Raw genomic sequence first — 12,653 nt, 5'->3', positions numbered from 1 at the left:
TTGTTGCCCAGGTTGGTCTTAAACTCCTGGGCTCAAGCTGTCCCCCTGCCTCAGCCTGCCAAAGTGCTGGGACTACAGGCATGAGCCGCTGCTCCTGGCCCCAGCGTATTTTCTGGTTCTACTTCATCCACCTTTTCTTTCTCACCCTGGACTCCTTTCTGTTGAAGCCAATTTTGCTCACACAGTACTTACTACTTGCATCAGTGTGTGCATGTGCATCCCAGCAGCCACACATATTCACACCTGCGCATCCTTAAGCTGCTGTTTCTGACTCTCACCGTGTCTCTTCTCACCTGCAGGGGGAGAGGGAGAACCATGAGGCTGAGTCCCAGCCCTTGCTTTCCTACCCAGCCCCCTTTCCATCCAGTGTTCATATTGCTGCCGCTTCATGTACTTTACCATCCTGGCTACCCTTCTCTAGCATACTTTGTGCTGCCTAACAAGTCGAGGGTGGTTAAAAAAAAAATTCCCACCACTATTTCTTCCTTTCCAAAGAAGGCTGTCCACTTACTTCTGTTTTGTCTGATTCAAAACTGACTGATGTAATTCCCTTCTGCTCTGACAAATGGGGACCTCAGCAAAGAAGGAAATAGAGCCAGAGTGAAAAGAGAAGGGGTCAGGGGCTTTCTGGAGATTTATGAAGTTCCCGTTCGAGCACAGGCAGCTGGACAGCTCTCCTCCTTGTTCAGGCCTTGAGTTTCAGAAAAACACAAGACTCGGAGACGCGCCTTCACTTGAGTCATTTGGGTGGAGTTGGTGTGTTTATCTGTGCTATCTTCCCATTTTCCTCTCCTTCTAGAGTTGAGAACAGTGAGTGGTGAGCGGCAATGTCTGCTTTCTTCTATTCTTGGGGTCCAGGACACTGGGGCAAGATGTAGAGAGATCATCCTTCAGTTCTCAAATCCCATTCTAACCCCCTTTCCCCACCCCCGGGTTTAGAGTTTTAATTCACTCTGTATTAATGACAATCTGGAGGGGAAAATGTGTAGGAAATTGATAGACTAGGTCAGCCATGGTGGCTCAAGCCTGTAATCTCAGCACTTTGAGAGGCTGAGGCGGGTGGATCACCTGAGGTCAGGAGTTTGAGACCAGCCTGGCCAACATGGTGAAACCCCGTCTCTACTGAAAATACAAAATTAGCCGGGAGTGGTGGCACGTGCCTATAGTCCCAGCTACTCGGGAGGCTGAGGCAGAAGAATCACTTGAACCTGGGAGGCAGAGTTGCAGTGAGCCGAGATCGTGCCATTGCACTCCAGCCTGGGCGACAAGAGCAAAACTCTGTCTCGAAAAAAAAAAAAGAAATTGATAGACTAGATTGTAATACAGCATGAATAACTCAACCATGCAAATTAACACAGGCTCACAAGCCTAGGCCTGAAAGAATCAGACCACTTATTTGCTTCTATTATTAAATAATAATTTGCTTAATAATAGAAAATAATAATAATTTAAAATAAGGCCTATGGCCTTGTAACACCAGTGGTCTGCCAGAGACTGGATTGGTGTGACCTGAAGATACACTGTAAAGTGAAATATTCAATCAGACAGACCTTAGGAGTTTGCTTGTGTGCCTCCTTAACGTACACGGCCAAAAAACAGATTCTATTCACTTTCTCTTATTTTTGAGACCAAGTGTCGCTCTGCCACCTAGGCTGGAGTGTAGTGGCGCAATCTCCCCTCACTGCAACCTCCGCCTCCCAGGTTCAAGCAATTCTCCTGCCTCAGCCTCTAGAGTAGCTGGGATTATAAGCATGCACAGCCACGCCCAGCTAATTTTTATATTTTTAGTAGAGACGGGGTTTCACCACGTTGGCCAGGCTGATCTTGAACTCCTGACCTCAGGTGATCCAACTGCCTCAGCCTCCCAAAGGGCTGGGATTACAGGCATGAACCACCGCACCCGGCCTCATCTTCTTTTTAAATACTTCACTGAAAAAAGGTCTCAGTGTACTAAATTAATGGAAATGTTGGCTCTGTGCAGATAAGTGGTTTCCGTCCTCTGGAGGCTGGCCTCCTTCTGATTGTCTGAGCTCAGGTCTCAATGGGCATGGTGCCTGATGCCGAGTTAAGTGTCCAGCAGCCCCTGCCCCAGCCAAGCAGGGAGGCCGGGTGAGGTGGTCCCCCTAGTGGGGCGCCAATGGGCTAAGGTAGGTGGCAGGAATGTCTCTTACCATGATCACAGGCCCTTTGAGGGGAGGGAAGAACCTACTGAGTTGAGAGTAGGTGTGTGCATCGAGTTCAGCAAATCGACAAAGCAGGTTCCAGTGCATTACTGGAGTAGGAGAATCTGAAGTTGCATCAAGGCCAGAGTGTGGAGCCAGGGAGTCATACTGCTGAGGACATTCTCCCCTGGCCTGGCCCTTATGCCCTAGACGCATGCCCTGCCTGTGGCCAGAAGAGCTGCGCACAAGGCACTGCCTGCTCATCCGTTCAGTGTCCATGGCTCTGTTCTGCCCCAGATACGGGCTCCCTCTTGGCCCCAGGCTCTCTCCAGTACATCCTTCCTGGCTTGTCCTACCTAGACTTGGGCACTGGTTCTATCTCTGCTTCATGACTGTCTTGGAAATCCCATTAGTCTCAGCCATCAAGAATTGCCCCTCTCCCCAGGTGCCAAAACCTACCTTGGTCCCCACAGCTGCACCTGACTCAGGGGCCTGGGACACCATAGCATTCCAGACTCCTGGCCTGGGGGGTGGAATGGGAAGGTGGCGTGAAGAAGGGGTGGGAACTAGAAAATAAGAGACTGGGTTGAAGTGGACAAGGAGGAGAACAATTTGTGTGGGTATTACAAAGACAGCTAAAAATATTCTCCCTGGGTGCTCGGGGTGGGGAGTGGGCTGAGTGCTTTACAGGCCCCGTGGTAGCAAGATTGCAACATTCAATTCATTTCCAGTACCCCTGGGGATAAACTGAGAACCCCTGCTGTCAACCCCAATGATGTGGCCTCAGCCTGATTCTTTGGCTTTCAGGTATGACCTCTAAGGAATGACAGAAGGGTTGTTTAAGTGGAGAAAAATGTTTTCAAACTCCAAGCAGTGTGCTAAAGCACTTTTTTTGTCCATTCTACTTTTGCTCCAAGAATGTCTTCTTTTTGACTTCTGGAGGTCTTGATGCTGACAGCAAGCACCTGGCTTTTTCTGATCTGAAAGTCCTGTTTGTCGCCTCACAATGGGCCTTGCTTCTATTTTATGATATCCTCTATTTCACACCCTCAACACTTGTCAGCAGAGGATATAGGAAACAATCAGCTCTATGAACTGGGCGCTATCAGTATTTGCCTTCCGGCCTCGTCATGGGTCACAGGCTCTGACGCAGGCGTGATGCCATGGGAGACTTTACCTGGTTACCCAGCCACTCACACCCCCAGAGGTGCACAGCGCTCGTCGTCACTCAGATCCATCCAAACAGAAATCTTTCCTTCAGAGTCACTCTTGCTTGGCCTCATCTTCCTCCATAAACCCAACCTCGGGAAATTTTCCTATCCAGCTTTAAAAACAATTAGTGACTACCTGAATGGGAACACAGGTGGCATATTTATCAAAATTTCAGATGATACAAAATCAAGTAGGAAATCATAAAATAGGATAACAGAATAAGGTTCCATGTCAGCCTTGATAGGTTACAACAAGGAACTGAATTTAACAAGATGAAATTTATCAGCAGTAAATGTGAAGTCCCGCCCTTGGGCTTAAAAAACAAACAAAAAAAAAAACCCAGCACAGCTGTACAAATTCAGAATTTGGAAAATGAAGCTAAAAGTGCTACACATTGATTGCAAACTCATTGTGAGTCAAGAGTCAAAAAACCTAAGGCAAGTTTAGGCTGCATCATTGGAAATGTAGAATATGAACAAGGGAGATAAGGGAGGTGATGATCCTGTACTCAGCATTGCAGGACCACACCTGATGTGCCGTGTTTCATTCCTATATCACTCTCTTTTTTTTATTTTTTGGAGACAGAGTCTCGCTCTGTCGCCCAGGGTGGAGTGCAGTGGCACGATCTCAGCCTAGTGCAACCTCCGCCTCCCGGGTTCAAGCAATTCTCCTGCCTCAGCCTCCCGAGTAGCTGGGACTACAGGCGCACACCGCCACGCCCGGCTAATTTTTTGTATTTTATTAGAGACGGGGTTTCACTGTGTTGCCCAGGCTGTTCTTGAACTCCTGAACTCAGGCAATCCACCTGCCTTGGCCTCCCAAAGTGCTAGGATTACAGGTGTGAGCCACTGCGCCTGGCCCCTACATCGCTTTAAAATGAACACTGATGAGCTCTGGTGCTTCAGAGAGAGGTGGAAACAGGGAGATGGAGAATCTGAGAATCTGGAAATTAAAAAAACAAATGAAGACCATGGCCATGAAAGAACTAAGGAAGTTTAAGCCAGAAGAGAAAAAAAGATTTAAGGGAGACATGAAAGCTATTTTTCAGGCCAGTCACAGTTGCTCACGCCTATAATCCCAACACTCTGGGAGGCTGAGGCAGGTGGATCACTTGAGGTCAGGAGTTCCAGACCAGCCTGGCCAACATGGTGAAACTCCGTCTCTACTAAAAATACAAAAATTAGCTGGGTGTGGTGGTGAGCACCTGTAGTCCCAGCTACTTGGGAGGCTGAGGCAGGAGAAACACTTGGACCCGGGAGGCAGAGGTTGCAGTAAGCCAAGATCACACCACTGTACTCCAGCTTGGGTGACAGAGAGAGACTCCGTCTGAAAAAAAAAAAAAAATTATTTTTCAGCACTTTATGGACTGCCCTATACAAAAGGGATAAGGCTTCCCCTGCCCTGCCGCCCACCTAATTCTGGAAGACAAAGCTGGTCCATTTAAGTTAAAGGGAGCTAAATTTCAGTCCAGCTGGAGAAAGAAAAGAGCTTTGTTTCTCTTTCTTTCTTGCTTGCTTGCTTGCTTTCTTGCTTGCTTGCTTGCTTTTTGACAGAGGCTCGCTCTGTCACCAGGCTGGAGTGCAGTGGCATGATCTTGGCTCACTGCAACCTCTGCCTCCCAGGTTCAAGCAATTCTCCTGCCTCAGCCTCCTGAGTAGCTGGGACTACAGACAGCACACCACCATGCCTGGCTAATTTTTGTATTTTTAGTAGAGACAGGGTTTCACCATGTTGGCCAGGATGGTCTCCATCTTTTGACCTCGTGATCAGCCCACCTCGGCCTCCCAAAGTGCTGGGATTACAGGCTTGAGCCACTGCGCCCGGCCAAGAGCTTTCTTTTCTAACAGTGAGAACAGCCCAAAGTTGGGATGGTCTGCTGGATTAGGTAATGAGCTCCCTGACACTATTCAGCCAAAAGCTGGAGGATCACGTATCAGGGATGCTGCAGAGAGTATTCTTGTATTCGTCAGAGGATTAGATCTGATGACCTTCAAGGACGCTTTCATCTCAGAGATGCTCTGATTCTGGGGGAACTCTATTATAATTTATTATACCATCCCCTACATGAGAATATCTAATTCCTTTTGGTAAAGCAATAAAGCTTGTGAATTTAGGCAATATTTCCCAGTTCTTTTCAGACTCAGTTTTGAAATTTCGGATAAAAAGCATAGACTCTAGAGACAACTGCGTGGGTTCACACCTTAACTCTGTTACTTATCAGCTGTGTGACCTTGGGCAAGTCACTTAACCTCTCTGGGCCTCATTTCCTCATTTATAAAATAAGGATAAGTATAGTGCCTACTTCACTGAGACATTATGAGTATTAAATAAATTAGTATTTGAAAAGCACTCAGCACATTGCCACCACATAGTATTATAAATGTGTTTATTACATTAAAAATCATGTAAAATAGCTTAAAACAAGTACTAGGAACAGTCTCAAATGGTTTAACAAATGGTTTAAGGAGGTCCTCCTTTACCAACTTATCACCAGCAGCTCTGGAGGTAAAATAGCCAGGAGCACAGGGGTAGCAAAAAACAAAAAAACGAAAACAAAAAAAAAACAAAATCACATAGGCTCCCTATGCTCTCAGAAGGAAGAAAAAGCTTCCTGCTGTTGGTGTACGGTAACCTCCACAAAGGCCTGTGTGTTTAATGACACCAGATTATCCCTACCTCCCCCATCCCTCCTCTCCCTTCTTGGAGTTGCTAGGAGGCCAGGGGTGTGCTGCAGTGTAACAAACCTGCGTCAGGGGAGGCTGGGGGCCAGAGCCTGTTAGATGTACAGGGCCTGTTCGAGGGAGCTTAATATCCTCTTACTGGAATAACTATTGTCCCAGCTTCTCAACAAATACCAACCGTCATTAATAAAAGGGCTAATAAAAGCATTTATTGCACTCAGGCACTGGTCTTGCTTTCTGTAGCTCCAGGGCCTTGGCAGAGGCAGCCGTTGAGGATGAGGGCTGGAAAAGCTGAGGCTCCCCCTGCACCCAAGAGCTCAGCCCAGGCCTCCAGCCCAGCCCATCACCCTTCCTAAGACCAAGGGTCGCAATCGGTGAGATGTCTCGTCAAAGAAGAGCCGGGCAGTCAGACAGTGGGAGACTGGAGCATGAAGACAATGTATCATTTAGGCATCAGACTCCTCGGTCATTGTAAATAGTGACTATAGGGTGGCGAAGAAGAAAAGGTTGCTTATCATGACTTTATTTCAGGAAGCTGAAAGCACATCGTCTTGCAAGGCTTTTTCCCACATTTGACAGAGGGGGAAATGAAGGCACACAGGCATTTAGGGGCGCATTCAGTCATGTGATTTTTGGCATCCTTGCCAGAACTGACTAGACTCCAACAGTCCTTACTCCCAAAACTAGCACCACACTGATAGAAAAAGGAAGTGTGAGGCTATATCTACCTCCGCCCAGTCCCGGATTCTGTAAACGCTGTGATCATTGCCATCGCTTCTCTAAATTATTATTGTTATTATTATAATAACTAGTGGGTAGAGTTGAGTGGGTGGTGTCAGATAATTACTAAGACCCCAAAATTAAAGTGGTTGAGTCCTTACTTTTCCACGGCTGCTCAAGATGAAAATGAAAGCTGGCCTCCAGGGGGCCCTGGGAGGAACCCTAAGCTTGAGATAGAGGGAGCCCAGGTGGGGAAGGCAATGGAGGAAGAACAGGCCCAAAAGGCCTAGGAAGCCACACTTGGAAACTCTAGATCCTGGATTACAGGACCCTGAGTGAGAGAGCACAGTCAAACCAACCTGGCTTCACATCTTGGGTCTGCTTCTCCTTTGCTGCATGACCTTGGGAATTTACCTAGCCTCTCTGAACTTCAAGTTCCTCATCCATCAAATGAGGATAATAATCATAACTAGTCCCTAGAGCTGTTGTTGTAAGTAAGGGTTAGAGGACAGAGTGTGAGAAATCCAGAAATGTGGGTTCTTTCCTCCCTGAGCCTAGAGCTTTGCCAGTGAGGAGCCCACTAACTGGGGGGCTGCAGAACTTTCCTGGCATGAGGTACATTAGGAGGCAGAGTCCTCTTCTCAGGACTAGCAGTTCAGTGGGAAACAACTTTAGCCTCAGTTTCCCCCCTATTTAAGACAGGGCAATAAAATCTCTTGGGCCCTTGGCCCCTCCCTGCCCCAAGGGCTGTCAGATGGATAAAGGAGACAGGGTCCTGGGAGGAAAGGTGGGCGTTAATAACAGCACCGTGGACCTCTATTATTATTGTCATTATTCTGGCTCTGTCCTGTAAGCAGCGGGGACCCAGGTGACTCACTGTCTGCCTGCAGCAGCCCAACATCGGCCTGTTGGGACTTGCCGGCCTGCCGGGATTCCTCCACCAAAGAGGCCTCTGCTTCTTTCTCAGCTCCTGATGGGAGCTGTCAGGGTCCCCGTGGCTGGGTGGAAAGGGAGTGGGAGGGGGCATTTGAGACCACAGTGCACAGCTCAGAGAGGCTGGGACACCTGTGCCAACAGCTACGAGTGAGCCTAGGGCATGGAGTGGCAGGAGCTGGGGCTCCTGGAGGTTGTGGGGTTCGCACCTGGAGAGAGTACCTGATTCCTTCGGAGTGGTCCTGGGAATGGCAGGCCCCAGGGAGAGGGTGGTGAGAGACAGTGACAATTCAGGCCTGGGGCTGACCCTGGGACAGCTCTCCCAGGTGGGACGGGATGGGGACCAAGCCCCCTCCTCCTCCAGGGGAGCCGCTCTGGGTGGCTGGGGCCTGGCATAAGAAGCCGGTGGCATCAGATGATTCTGAAACTCTGTCACCCAAATGCCTGGGTCCTAAAATCTCAGCAATTGTTGGGGGTAGAGAAAGGGAACTGGGGTGCCTCTGACAGCCACCAAGCCCCCTGCCATGCGAGCTCTCTATAAATGTGATTTGAACAGCTATGACTCACCCGCACACACCCCTGCAGTTTCGTGGTGAGGACACAGCTAATCATAGCTGTGTTTGGGGGAGGAAGAGGGATTTTGCCACAAGCTCCACAACAATCCCTCCTTCTCCAGGATGGCAAAGCGGGTGTGACTGGCCAGGAGTTTGGCAAGTAGGACTTTCTGCTTCCCTGGGGATTGGCTCTGCCCAGGGGAAGAGCACACCCCTAGAAGGGCCATTAAGGTCAGGGTTGGTTCCCTGATTTCTGATCAGAGATGACACCAGGAAGATCTGAGCTGGATTCCCTCAGATCTGTCAGTGATGATGTTTGCTTGGGTCTTGTTTTTGTTTTGATTAGAGCTGAAAGGCACCAATTACAGGACACCTAGTTGTATCCCAAACTATTGATGAGGAAATCGAGGCCTCAAGAGGGTGAAATGACTTGTTCAAAGTCATAAAGGGAGAGTCTCAGAGGCAGAGCCACAGCCCCAACTGCAGATCTGTTGCTCTTTCTGCGAATTCTTCTATGTCTATTTTGATTCCCTAAGAAATGACAACAAAAACAAAAATATCAGCCACCATTCACTGACTAATACCTGTCAGTTACTAGATTAGGTGGTTTATGTATATTACCTCAGGCTGTGAATGCAGATGAGGCGTTCAAACGTCAGGTTTACTTAGATCAACTCCACATTTTCTTCCAGGTCTGAGGTACAATCATTCTGGGGCACATGCTCGCAAATTCCCAGCCATTCTGGCTGTGCTTGCTTTATTTAATTGATCTACTACTTTCTACATGTGAGGATCTTGATTGGGCTCTGGGAATCTACAGATAAAATAGGACAAGTTCTTGACGGTGCACTAGGATCAATGATTTACCAGAGTTATAGACAAAGGATCAGGAATACAGACAAATGTGTACTGAGAAGATTGAAGAAGGCTTCCAGATTCAGTGGCATTTAGGCAGGGTTTTGAAGGCTGAGTAGGAGTTTGCCAGGTGGGGCTGCAGATGAGAAAGATGAAGTACATGCAAAGAAAATCACATGTGGAAGAGCTGGTGGAGTGAAAGTGTTCTGTGTATTTGAGAACAACAGATAGTTTGAGATAGAGTGTGGTGGAATGAAGGTGAAGGTGTTAAATCACACCACAGAGGCGGGTTGAGACTACCTGAGCAAGGCCTTCCTTCCAGGCTAAGGAGGGCACCGCTCAAGAGGTTTAAGCAGACATCTGCTTCGGAAGGCTTCTGAGACTCTCATTCCTAGTTTATGTAAATACATATTCTACCTCTGATGTAGCCTGTCTCTCTCCCACAGACCTCATTTGTCTGGGCACCTGTGAATATGTCTGTCCACCTGGAATGCTAAGAGGTCGTTCAGTGAGGATGACAGGGACTGCCAGCTGTGGTCACAAACTCCTGCTCTTTGCCTCTGCACAAGAACATTCTGGGCGCTCCTCTGGTGTTCCTCTCATTGACTGGGTATTAGTGGGGTCTTTACACCCTGGCATTCTGCTCGGTCAGGCGCTGTCAGATGGCCCATGCAGTGGAGCTGGGCCGTGGACCCACAATAAACCCTTCCCTGTCCCTCTTCTGGTCCCAGCTCCTGGCCTACCCCAAACCAAGCTCTGCCCCTGTGAGAACTGCCCTCTTCACCTCTCCACCCCAACTCGCATCCCAGGGTGCTTTAACCTTCCTGTTAGAACATGCTTGCTTTCTCCTGCTTTCTCCCTGGCTGGCTTTCCAGCCCACCCTGGTCTGGGTGCCTGGAATACAGAGGCATTCTTAGTTCTTGTCAGGTTGAAAAAAGGACCTTTCTTTCATGTATATTTTCATTTTTAATCTCAGTTAATTACCCAAAAGAGGCTTCCTGACGGAGAGAACAGAAGATGCCTTTTGGAGCCCGAGAGGCTTGAAGCCAGGCTGTGTGACCTTCAGCAATCATTTCACTTCTCTGAGCTCCAATATCCTCATGTGTAAAATGGGAACATCAGCCCTTACCGGGCAGGGATTATGAGAGATAACATGCTTGTCAATCAATCAAGGAAGGGTTGAGTTCAGTTGAGAGACCCGAGCAGGAAGGGACACATTCCTACGCTTCCTCTAAGAACTGGTACCTTTGCTTCCGGCTAAAAAAACACAAACAAAACAGAGTGTGTTAAATCAGGGCTTGGTGCTGTTGCAAGTGACGCTGTAGTGAAATGGGAAGAAGCCCACCCTCGGTAAGGATCCTAAGGCCTCTGCCAACAGGAGGAAGACGCGTCCTTCCTGTTCCTGAGGGAAATGAAAGGCTGAAGCCAAAGCTATCTTCCAAAGCCCACAGACAGGTAGCTCTCCGGCTGACCTTTGCCGGGCTGGTAAGCCTCATAGTTTCATTGTTCCACCCGGGCTGGGGAGCTGGTTGGTGGAGTTGGCTTAGAGAAGGATATTTTGTATCTGGCTTTTGGAATGACTAATGAATGAGCTGTCTCCACTGCAGGAGAATTATGCCACTTAAGCAAAACCCAGCCGGGCTGGTCGGCTCTGAGATAGCTAATAGGAAATGCCTGTCAGAGCACTGACGCTTCAAAGCCAAATATATTCTCACTGTGTTCTCTGTTTGCTAAGTTTACTTTATGCAAAATATAACTCAGCTGAAAATATGTAGATGGCAGAGTGCTCGCTCCTTCTCTCTGGAAGAAATTGCAAAGATGGGGAGGAGAGCAGTTCGCAGTTAACCCTACCGGTCCTGCCAGGCTGAGGAACAGCCGGACCCAGAGATCTACTCGCTAGAATGTCTGTGCCTCTGATGGGTCCATAGCAACTGCAGTCTTCAAAATAGAGGCAACTGCCCTCCTGCCACATTTCCAGACAATGGGAATACAGGGAGCGTGGCACTGGCAATCACAAACAACCCGTCTGTCAACTTGCCCAGTGTTGCAGGGGCCAATAAGGCCATGTGGGGACAATTGAATTTTTGACCTGTTTAGTGGCCTTGCCCACCAATACCCACCTCTCATCGGTGAGGCACAACATCCTCCAACCAAGAAGCAACCAAAACAGTCAGTGACTCCTGTAACCCCTGGATGGAGCAATAGCCAGGTGGATGCTGAAGCAATGTAATCTATGAGAAGAGCACTGGATAGGGAGTCAGGGGAGCTGGGTTCTGGTCCTTCTTCTGCCTCTTCCTCTGCAACCTTGCGGGAAAGGTCTTCAGGCCTTGGCTTCACCATCTATAAATGGAGAGATTGGACTAGCTTGGCAATTTCTAGTGTCACATGACCCTAACATTCCGTATTATACACAACAGAATGGAGGCAGGAGTGTGGCAACAGCACCCCATTCTCAATTCCCTGACGCTCTCCCTCTCTCAAGAATTGCCATAAGGAGCTGGGCATAAAGACAGGATCATCTTTATAGAGATATGTGAGATTTCTCAATACCCAAAGTGGAAGAGATCCCCCGAGGCCATGACCGTGGAATGAGCATGTTGCAGATCCCTGGCTGAGGAGGAGCAAAGAGACAGGAACTCCTGCAGCCTTTGACTTGGAAACATCCTGATTCCCATAAGGCCACAGTCACCAGGCAGCCTGCTGGCAGCTCATTCCTCTTCCCAAACACCCTCCCTGCATAAAAGGTCTGGCCTCCTTTATGGAAGGCATTTGGGTTTTACTCCTCTGGGACAGAAGTGGTGAGGGCTGGGCCTAAGGAGCTGTGTGGGCTTCTCAGAAGGACCTGGAGAATAACCATGGAACACCTAAGTGTGTGATGCAGAGTAGGGATGAAAATATGCATTAGACATGAAGAGCTCCCTGTTTTGTTGCAAGATGAGAACATATAGAGGCGGCTGGGCGCAGTGGCTCATGCCTGTAATCCCACCACTTTGGGGGGCCAAAGGGGGTGGATCACAAGGTCAGGAGTTTGAAACCAGCCTGGCCAACACGGTGAAACCCTGTCTCTACTAAAAAAACAAAAATTAGCCTGGCGTGATGGCAGGCACCTGTTATCCCAGCTACTCGGGAGGCTGAGGCAAGATAATGGCTTGAACCTGGGAGGCAGAGGTTGCAGTGAGCCAAGATTGCGCCACTGCACTCCAGTCTGGGGGACAGAGTGAGACTCCAACTCCAAAACAAAAAAAAACCAAACAAACAAAAAAACCACAATATATAGAGGAAACAAAGAATGTTGTAGGGTAAATCACTTGACACTGACATTGCTTTTTAAGCACATTAGAAGTTCAGAGAGGTAACGCCCTTGGGCCAGTTGCTGAATCTCTGAGCCTCAGTCCTCATCTATAAAATGGGGATGATGATGACTTCCCGTCACTACAGAGACAATGTATGTAGAATGCCTCACACACCACCCAGCACATTTTAATCACTCAATAAAAAGAAGCTATTACTATTTTTATAGTCAAGGCTTAGAGGAG

General features: G+C 48.4%; 1 long non-coding RNA gene across 7 annotated transcripts in view; it reads right to left on the bottom strand.

Annotated features, from left to right (window-relative positions):
* Positions 1-12,653, bottom strand: part of LOC129397481 (uncharacterized) — a 57,812-nt gene that overhangs the window by 21,083 nt on the left and 24,076 nt on the right. For 5 of the 7 annotated variants that reach the window (XR_010111701.1, XR_010111700.1, XR_010111702.1 and 2 more), the window contains 2 exons: positions 11,238-11,457; positions 9,087-10,374 (listed from right to left, as the gene is read on the bottom strand). This is a non-coding gene — a long non-coding RNA (uncharacterized LOC129397481). The other 2 variants (XR_010111699.1, XR_010111704.1) reach the window with 2 other exon arrangements.

Source organism: Pan paniscus, chromosome 2, assembly GCF_029289425.2.
Source record: "Pan paniscus chromosome 2, NHGRI_mPanPan1-v2.0_pri, whole genome shotgun sequence".
NCBI lineage: Eukaryota > Metazoa > Chordata > Mammalia > Primates > Hominidae > Pan > Pan paniscus.
This window is presented reverse-complemented; position numbering and strand designations above follow the sequence as displayed.